Genomic DNA, 10,011 nt, shown 5'->3' on the forward strand with positions numbered 1-10,011 from the left:
CTGACATACATCAGTTACAGAAATTAAATTATGACTGTCATCAGGGCTACACTCGCACAGGGCACCTCTGGTGTCACTCTGTTGGTGATGATCCCGTGAAGGGCATCTGCTTCCGCATGTAAGCTGTCACGTAGTCAGTTTTGCGGTAAACTGCTAGAGTTTTCCCACTCTCTCCTCGCTTCATCTGTTCCTTTGGTTTTGGTGAAGATGTCAGTCCCATACTTAAAGTAGAATAGAGCCCTGGTCTTTGATGAATGCTGAAATTCCTGTCATCTTTGGCAGCCGTATACATGTTAGCAAAATGAAGTGCATTACCACGCCATCCACTAAAGAGTCCGTTGAAAATCTAGTCATCCCTCCTACCCAGCGTGATAACCAGCCTTGTACTGAGAAACAGAGCAGCTCTGAGGGGACCTAGTGAATTGAGAACCGCTGTAGCATAAAAATTTAAGTTACGGAGAGAAAGCTTCTCAGTAATATAAATAAGCCACGTTGCTCTCACGACGCCAGCCCTAAGGGCACGACTTTAAACCCATCGTAACAATGTGATCATTCACCAGCGTTATGTGGATTTGCATGACATGAAACCACTTCTAAGTAATCATATTAGGTATATGATGTCTACTGTCAGATTATGGTCGCTGAAGCGATGAGCATCATACTTCTGCACCTAAATTGAATTTATAGGTTCTTCAGAATATATTCTTCCATCCAGCCGAGTAAAACCTGGTAGTTTTTGTTTTTGTTTAATATTAAGCTGGACTTATGATAGCTCGAGCTCTTTCTACGAAATCAGCCCGTAAGTGAATCTCAGTCTGAGGTTACAAAGGCATCTGCTTTTGAAAATAGCTCTTTATTGATAATGTGAAATATATTCCTTACAATAAAGATTATCACACAGAACAGTACAAAGAGGCAAATCTCTTCGGGGGCACAGACGCTCAGAAAACTGTGATCATATATCTTCACACTTTTCCAGTATTACACTGGAATCTACAAATAAAATTCACGTGTATATATAATACTGGGTCATTATACAAGAGCTTACAGATTATGTAGACTATATAACAAAAGCCTGAGTACAGTGCTACAGTTCATTACTCAAGTCTTATTCACATTATAATAATAATAATAATAATAATAATAATAATAATCCACCTTAACCGTAATCCACCTTAACCGTACGAAGTATTGACCAGGATCCATTCTCCTCTGGATCCTGGTATTGGCAGTAATGAGTTTGATCGATAGATTTTTATGCTTACATTATTATTATTATTATATTATTATTATTATTTTACAAAAATGTCACGTTACTTATATTTAAGCTATATCGCTGATTTGATAGATAAGGTATAAACTCAAACTTGATAACAAGAGGACGGAAGAATTATCTATCAATCAGCATTTCACATCACCCATCGCAACAGTAACGTCTGTAGTCATGTTCCTACAAAGTACAAAAATATATTGAATATCGTTCTTTTCACGAAAGTTCACAGCATTCACATATTGTTAAAAGTAAATCTTTCTAAAACAACCCCCCACCATAACCTCCGTAGTCTGTGAACTCAACGTCTTCCATGTTTTGTTTCGTTGGGAGGCCAAAATTGCAAGACTCGAAGGAAGTTTGACTGTAGCTTCCCAAACCCGCGAAATCTGAGAGGGACCCGCCGTTTAGTTCATACCCGCTGCTTCTGCTCGCGTCTTGCTGATTCCTTAATGATTCAGCACGATTAGAATCCCCAGAATAACCAGGTTCTAGAGACGACCCCAGATACTTTCCGTAATTCTCGAGACTACTGTCTACGTTAAAGTAAGACCCGGAATCTAACTGATTGTACGAGTTATTAGAGCCTGTTGTAAAGTGTGAACTCCCATGGCAGTTGGGAAATGACTGTGACTGCTGGGTTCTCCAGATGAGCCTACGAGCCTCCCGTAACCCTCTAAGCCAGAATGGTGCTCGTCAGTTAGTACTAGTTCAGAGCCTCTAGCTGTACTGTTGGTCCTCCTGGTGCTTTGAAGTGCTCTGGACGGATTACTGAACGCCCCTCTTTGTCTGAAATTCCCATGCCAGTCGTCGTAAACTCTGGAATGGCTTCCTCCAGGATATTCACTGGTGGCATTTCTGTCCTGGACCCCCTGGAGAGACTCTCTCTCGTCTCTTCAGGGCCATATTGGAAAATCACCATGATGCAAACGTCTGTAGTAGTTATATAGTCGCAAATCTGCAGAGAGAAAAAAAAACACGATCAGTAATTACCTTTTGGAAATTATTTTTTAAATCTAGCAGAATTTTTCACGCAGGGTGTTTTGAGTATTATTGAATGAATTAAGTTTTACAAATATAATTCGCGGTTATTCAAGCTAACATTAACATGACATTGTAACTGTAAGTTAGATGTATTTCGATACGTCTTGTGTGCTCCTGCATAACAATTTCAGCCAAAGATGCACATGTACCGTATATTCACTTACACAGGCACATACATATGTAGCGCCTGGAGTAATGATACTGGAAAAAGCCTAGTGCAAATGTGTTCTGAGGGGATGTGATGAAAATGAAAACGTGGCTTCTAGAAAAAGAATATTCGTAAGAAAACTAGACCACGATGAAAGGAAAGGAAGAAATTAGGTTCGAACTTGAATTATATATAATAGACGGAGGATAAATTTGAAGGCATTTTTAGGTGTAGAAGAATGATTCAAAACGTTACTACAAATGTGGTTAAGACAAGTGAGTTTGAAAAGAAAATATTGATGGCATTTGAGAAGATGGCAGACGTGACTGTAGTCGCGTAGAAAAAATGAATGAAAGTAGTAAGTGGTAGGATGAATAACTGAGAGGTTCTGCAAGGGAAAGTGAAGAGGGTTTCAGGTGCATTTCCACGACAGGAGAGTAAATATATCCGAAAAATGAGTAAATATGAACAAGAAGTTTAGATGAAGACAAAAGCTACATTGTATGGATGTGAATATTACGATGAAGTTTAATGATAAACAGGAACTTTTCTTCCTCTTGAGTCTAGAGTCTCTAGACCTTGGTCACATCCCGTATCTAATCACAGTCTCACCACAATACTACAGCAACACACTTGTAACTCAATTCTGCGTCTTTCTATTCGTCGACTTCTCAAAACGCCTCCTTAGTCCTTACGAGTCACATTCACAAGTATTCTCAACATTACTCATACCCTATCGACTTCAGCATCATTCAGAAGATAGTGAGAGTGTGTGTGAGTATGTATGTTCATGTGCGCGTGAGTGTAGATATGAATCTGATACTAATCAGAGAGTGAGAGTTAATGTACATCCACGTGTGCGCAGTCTTATTTTTCGTACTTATACAGCCAGTGAAATTTAAATATTTACTGACAAAAAATATAAACAATGCAAGATGGCCTAATTATTCGGCAAGACTCACCAGTCATATTTTCGTGAAGAGCAAAACGTGAAGTAAAAATGTCGAATTTAGTTTTGATATCTTTGTTTCGTCTGCATCCCTTTGATGTTTTGTTTCATGTCGGTGACCAAAATGAATTTAATACGGCCAGTCAGATTCATAACGTGAGACTGGACGATGTTTGTACTGAAAGACTGGGTGTATACTCCTAACACAGTTCAAAGCTGGGGCTTTTTTTTTTTTTTTTTTAAATAATCATTGCTTAAATGAAATTACACATTTATTTCGTCAAATATTTTACGCAATCTTTTTTAATAAGGGGATTACAATAGCTGTGTTGCTGACGTATTTGGACGTTAGTTTTCAAGCACAACTGCATGCGATATTCGACATCAGGATTTGTAGCCTGACATAGGGGTAGGTATTTGTAGTTATCTCATGAGGAAGCAGGAAGAAGGACAATATAGCAAAGAGGATGACTTCAGTCTCTCTTTCTCTCACATGGTGTGAACTGATAATATATATATATATATATATATATATATATATATATATATATATATATATATATATATATATATATATATATATATATATATATATATATATATATATATATATATATATGTGTGTGTGTGTGTGTGTGTGTGTGTGTGTGTGTGTGTGTGTGTGTTTATTCTGTGCATTAGTAGAATTACTAAAAGGACCCAGTTACAAGCTTTCGTGGACAAACAGTCCACCGTTTGTCCAAGAAAGTTTGTAACTTTTTCTGAATAAATATTCCATTAGATACCATCCAGTTTGAATGAGGTCCTTTTAGTAATATATATATATATATATATATATATATATATATATATATATATATATATATATATACACACACACACGCTAACAAACGCGTGTATGTTATGATGAAGAGTATACTCACACGTGTGCAAGACGACTGAGAGCGAAAGAAACCGCTGTAACAGATTCACAGTGCAACCCTGAGTCTAACAATTACACTAGTGGAGGACGACGATCTAGAGATTCTAGACACGTCTGTCTGAGCGGGTCGAGGGGATCGACTTCTTCGACGGCCAACGTGTTGTGTGCCCGAATACTTTCTCAGCATTTGTTTATAAAGAGGTCGTGACGGGAATCCTAAGAACCTTGCGCTTATTCGGGGAATGATGATGTTATCAAAGTCAGTGGGTTTTTCTTGGTCCAGCTTTCGCGAATTCTTAATTGCTCTTCTCTGCTCTCGCTTATAGGATACGTGGGCATTTCCTATGGATGACATTCGAGGAAATGCGTTGGTTGTCAATTGGCCAATGAGAAGTGACGAACGTGACGTTAACGTTCCCGTTTTTTGCCTTTTTGTTTGTCATGCTTTTATCTCGACACCCTTCGCTGCCTGTTTGTCGTAAACAATTGTAACCATTTTCTCCAACGAAAGCTAGGAAGACAGACAAATTGTGAAAGGTCAAAAAAGTGTTGGTCTTAATTCCTTGATATAGAAAAGGCCCGGTTTTCTATACAGGGACTTTTACTGTATAGAAGTCTAGAAAACGTCTACAGTCTTGGATAGGGAAATAATTTAGAATCAGTCACGGTTAAAAATCTAGACTATTTGGTCCCTAAATTAAATTGCGTATTTTGTTGTTTTTAACATATTCTTATCAGCTCTCATTGAAACTGCGTTTTTACAAAGGCCAAGAAGCCAACAGTAAGACTAGCGGGGTTGGGGGGGGGTCGAGATTTGGGCTATTTCTTGAAAAAACGAATCCATTGTCCCGCGGTTGACGTGATCAGTGATTTTTTTTATGTACTCGGTGGATAGTAAACACTGGTGGGTCACAGCTAAGCTTCACAAGAAAGCCCAGATGAATGGCGGGGGTGGGGGTGGGGGTTAGAGTCAAGAAAGGCACCCGTCCATAAATTGTCAGTGAGTGTTAGAGACACCTGAAAAAGGCTCGTATAAACAGCGACTGCGGTTTAAGCTGAGAAGGGGCAGAGGGAGGTCACCGCCAGGATGGGAAAGGTCTTGGGACTTGCTTTGCGGGCATAATCATGCCTATGAAAAATTCTAATCGAATGTTGTTGCACGTGTGGTGCCCACTAAGACAACCCCTCTTTAATTAATGAATGTCCTCCAATCCCGAATGTTAAAATTAACTTAATGAATGCCCTCAAATCCCAAATGTTAAAGTTTACTCTGAAGAAAGAGACAGAAATTGTTGCTGTAATACAAACAATGTTTCTGTAGTACAGAAAATGTAGTAGTGCAAATCCACAACTTGCTGGTGGATGGATCGCTGATGTATCCTAATTTAATGTGTGTCTTTAACTTATTTTAAAAACATTTGAGAGAGAGAGAGAGAGGACAGATACATAACCCTCACAGTGTACTGTAATGTAATGGCATTCTTATGTACACAAACACAAACAAATAGCTTTCTGTTTCTGATGTCGTGGTCATTCGATGCTCGGTACTGTCAACTATACTTGGCGACGTGTTGGCGTTAGTGGGTCCTGGGTATTTCAAACGATCATCACGTGCTTAGGGGCTGCCCCAGGGCCGAAGAACACGTCGATCAGCCTTCAGGAAGTTGGAGCTGACCAAGATCACCAAAGAGTTGACAGGTCAGAATCAGATGGAGCGAGCATTTACCATCTGGTCGACTCTGTTGTGATACTATGAGGCTCTTGCTTCCGCTGTGACCCACGACCAGTTGCTTTTCTATGACGATGGCGAATAGAGTGGATTTATTTCAGCAATGCAGATATGCCAAGTAATTATTGCTCGGTCTGTGGTTGCAGTAACACCAGGCAAAAGAACCAACAGAATCTGATATACGATATTACCGATTTCTACATGAAAGGCTTCCAAAGCAACGCTTGGTTAATTTATGTCGCTGGGCTGACGTCATCTACGCAAACGATGCAGTTAAGTTCGGTCCATTCTACGAATTAGGACTGCAGAGATGATCTTTACGTCTTTCTCTCTGCGACTGAAATGTCAAAAGCACAACGAACCATTTTAAATGATGGTACGTTCCATCTCTATTTTTACCCGCAACTATGTTTTAGATATTTTGGCTCTAATGAAAAGAGCTGTCTCTATTTTACTATATATGTAAGCAGGTTGTTTTAAATATGTAAGAATAAATGTCCTTAGACCAAACACTTTAGATGAAATAAAATTCGTCATTCATAAATAATTAATTATAGTTTTTTTATTTTTAGGTTGCGAACACTTCCGTCGTATAGGACTAACACGAGCGTAATAGGAAATACGTAATATTAATTATTCTCTTGTATGCATTTACATGCAGTTCAAAACAGGGTTGAAAGGAGTTTAATGACATGTGCCATAGTGTATTAAATACGTGAATCTTTTCCAGAATAATAATAATAAAAAGTTGTCACAGCCATGGCAAGAAACTTGTTTTCCTGAGTTGGACCAAATACAATATTTCACAGGTACTCTCTCTCTCTCTCTCTCTCTCTCTCTCTCTCTCTCTCTCTCTCTCTCTCTCTCTCTCTCTCTCTCTCTTAAGGACCATATAGCCAGTTACAAACCATTTATTGAAAGATGTGTTGTTAGTATTATTATTATTATTTTTATTTTCTGTCACAGTCATCCTATTCGACTGGATGGTTTTTATAGTGTGGGGTTCCGGGTTGCATCCTGCCTCTTAAGGAGTCCATCACTTTTCTCACCATGTGCGCTGTTTCTAGTAGCACACTTTTCTGCATGAATCCTGGAGCTACTTCGGCATCTAGTTTTTCCAAGTTCCTTTTCAGGGATCTTGGGATCGTGCCTAGTGTTCCTATGATTATAAGTACAAAATTTCCACTGGCATATTCCATATCCTTCTTATTTCGATTTTCAGGTCTTGATACTTATCAATTTTTTCTCCTTCTTTCTCATCTACTCTGGTATCCCATGGTATTGCGACATCAATTAGCGATACTTTCTTCTTGATTTTGTCAATCAACGTCACGTCTGTTCTATTAGCATTTATTACCCTATCTGTTGTGATACCATAGTCCCAGAGGATCTTTGCCTGATCGTTTTCTATCACTCCCTCAGTTTGGTGTTCGTACTATTTATTACCGCAAGCTAGCTGGTGTTTCTTGCACAGGCTCCAGTGGAGGGCTTTTGCTACTGAATCATGCCTCTGTATGTACTGGTTCTGAGCAAGCGCCGGACATTCGCTTGCTATGTGGTTTCTGGTCTCGTCTTTCATGTTGCACTTAATGCATATGGGCGAGATGTTATTTCCATCTATTGTTTTTTGGACATATCTGGTTCTTAGGGCCTGATCTTGTGCCGCTGTTAGCATCCCTTCTGTTTCCTTCTTGAGTTCTCCCCTCTGTAGCCATTGCCATGTTTCATCGCTGGCCAGTTCTTTTGTCTGTCTCATGTACTGTCCGTGCATTGGTTTGTTGTGCCATTCCTATGCTCTGTTTTTCATTCTCCTGTCTGTATATTTCAGGGTCTTCGCCGACTTTTATCAGTCCACTTCTACCCACGCACTCCTTAGCCACTCGTCTTCACTGGTTTTCAGATATTACTCCAGTGCTCTGCTCTCGATGTTGACGCAGTCCTCTATGCTTAGTAGCCCTCTTCCCCCTTCCTTTCGTGTTATGTATAGTCTGTCTGTATTTGCTCTTGGGTGTAGTGCTTTGTGTATTGTCATATGTTTTCTAGTTTTCTGGTCTATGTTGCGGAGTGCAGCCTTTGCCCACTCCACTACTGTGCTGTATCTGATTAGATTACTGGTACTGCCCATGTGTTTATGGCTTTCGTCATGTTTCCGGCATTGAGTTTTGACTCGAGTATCGCCTTGAGTCTCTGCATATATTCTTTCCTGATCGTGTCCTTCATCTCTTGGTGTTTTATATCCCCTCCTATTATTCCCTGGTATTTGTATATTTCTGGGTTTTCGTATACTTTTATCAGTCCTTCTTCCCATGCACTCGTTAGCCACTCGTCTTCATTGGTTTTCAGATGATGATGATGATGATTATTATTATTCCAAGGGCCACGTAACCAGTTATAAATTAGTTGTTGACCGAGGCACATTTTCAAAAATAATAATAATAATAATAATAATAATAATAATAATAATTTAACTTCACTGGCCGTGGCCCCGTAAGTCTAATACCCAGCTGTTGACGTAGCTCTTGATATTAAGCTCATTCCCAAAAAACCACCAACTTCTTCTTCTTCTTTTAACGTGCTTTTTCCTATTTTTGTATGGGGTATTGGCTCTTTATTCCGGTTTAAAGACTGCCTAAGTCCCTATATGACGTCAAATGTAATTTATAAATATACGTGGCCCGGATGTAATTCGGGGACTTATGTCGAAGGTACTGGACGTCGAATGGACTCCCAATATACGCAATCATTCTTAAATATATAAAACGGTAATTAAAAATGAAAACTTTAGGATAATTACATAAAACGGTAATTAAAAATGAAAACTTTAGTATTATTGGCCATAGTAACAACCAGACTTGATTTATTTATACTTGAAACACTTAGGATTAAACTGCTAGTTCCTAATTGAACACAGTCCCACCCTACCCAGTTTTTATCTTTTAATTTTTTGTTTTTCTCTCCTTTCCCTTGCTTTGTTGCTGTTTCCAATTCTCTTCTGTTCTTTGTACCAACAGATTAGTTCGTTTTCACTAGTGTTTTTATGTTATTTCGGTTAATCTTTTGTAAGTTTCATATGCATTTTAGTATTTTACTTGCTATCTATTGTACAATTTAGTATTTTACTTGCTATCTATTGTACAATTTAGTATTTTACTTGTCTTTATGTACTGTGACTTTTAACTCGCCTTTATCTTAATTATATCAAACTTAAAATTTTGTAAAAAAAATTTTTGGTAGAAATCCCAGATGTAAATATGATTTACGAAACGTCGGAATGAACTGTTGAAAATAATCATCCCATCGTATTTCTGGTCTGACCTTTAGAAAAAAAAAAAAAAAAAATATAATATATATATATATATATATATATATATATATATATATATATATATATATATATATATATATATCTCTCAGAATAACTAAATTTCTCAGGATGTTGTCATAGGTTTAGGTAACTGGCATTCTTGTTTCACAGCAGAATATAATTGGATTGCTCTGTTCTCGTCTATAAAGTGAAGGGGAGTTTGAAGTTAAGTGTATTAGTTTTTTCTAAAAGGTTAAGTGTGTAAATTCCTCTATGAATATCAAAAAACTTACTTGCAAAATACATTCATAGAAATTACTGGTCACTTTTGACCAGATACGCATGTAATTGTGATAATCACGATGCCTTCTTAATTTCTGACTCTTCACACTTTCTGGATACACTTGTCACTACAAAGCATTAGATCTAAATGCAAGATAATGGAGTAATTTTAAATTACGGTAGCAAGACTCAAATTCCCATCCAGAGTATCAAAACAAGGTACATGTTGCTGACCTGGCCACGAGAGGGCGAAATTTTGAACTGAATTTGAGTAAAATTTAGACCTTTGATTTCAATTGCTTTTAAGTGTAAAGGGAACATTTTACACTAAAGCAGTACTTTGTAAAATGGTAACTTATGAAA

At 38.0% G+C, this 10,011-nt stretch overlaps 1 long non-coding RNA gene across 1 annotated transcript; it reads right to left on the minus strand.

The window, feature by feature from the left end:
* Positions 1-837: 837 nt before the first annotated feature.
* Positions 838-4,477, minus strand: LOC136832516 (uncharacterized). Its single transcript, XR_010851249.1, has 2 exons — positions 4,335-4,477; positions 838-2,228 (listed from the first exon to the last, which is right to left on the minus strand). It is a non-coding gene; the product is annotated as an uncharacterized lncRNA (long non-coding RNA).
* Between the last annotated feature and the right edge of the window lie 5,534 nt (positions 4,478-10,011).

The sequence above is a fragment of the Macrobrachium rosenbergii genome, chromosome 50 (assembly GCF_040412425.1).
Source record: "Macrobrachium rosenbergii isolate ZJJX-2024 chromosome 50, ASM4041242v1, whole genome shotgun sequence".
Taxonomy (NCBI): Eukaryota; Metazoa; Arthropoda; class Malacostraca; order Decapoda; family Palaemonidae; genus Macrobrachium; species Macrobrachium rosenbergii.